The sequence below is a fragment of the Danio rerio genome, chromosome 5 (genome assembly GCF_052040795.2).
Source record: "Danio rerio strain M-AB ecotype USA chromosome 5, GRCz13ab, whole genome shotgun sequence".
In the NCBI taxonomy this organism is placed as follows: domain Eukaryota; kingdom Metazoa; phylum Chordata; class Actinopteri; order Cypriniformes; family Danionidae; genus Danio; species Danio rerio.
In genome coordinates, this window is record NC_141025.1 from 16,692,245 (window position 1) to 16,692,500 (window position 256).

Here is a 256-nt window from a genome sequence, read left to right on the forward strand (position 1 = left end):
AATGAATGATGTGTATTATGAGGATCTTTAAAACACCTCATAAGTTTTCGTTCACCTAAACGCAATGCTGTTTTTAGAAATGTTGTTTATATCTCATCCATGAGGCTTTTTGGCCTCTGTATATTTTGGCCAGGAGACTTCCTAAGATATAATTAGCTTCATGTTTTTCTTCGCTCATCATTCCTTAACATGACGAGCTCATCCAGTCATCCGAAGAAGATCCGCGTGTGTGCACTGCGTTCCGTCACATCTCGCG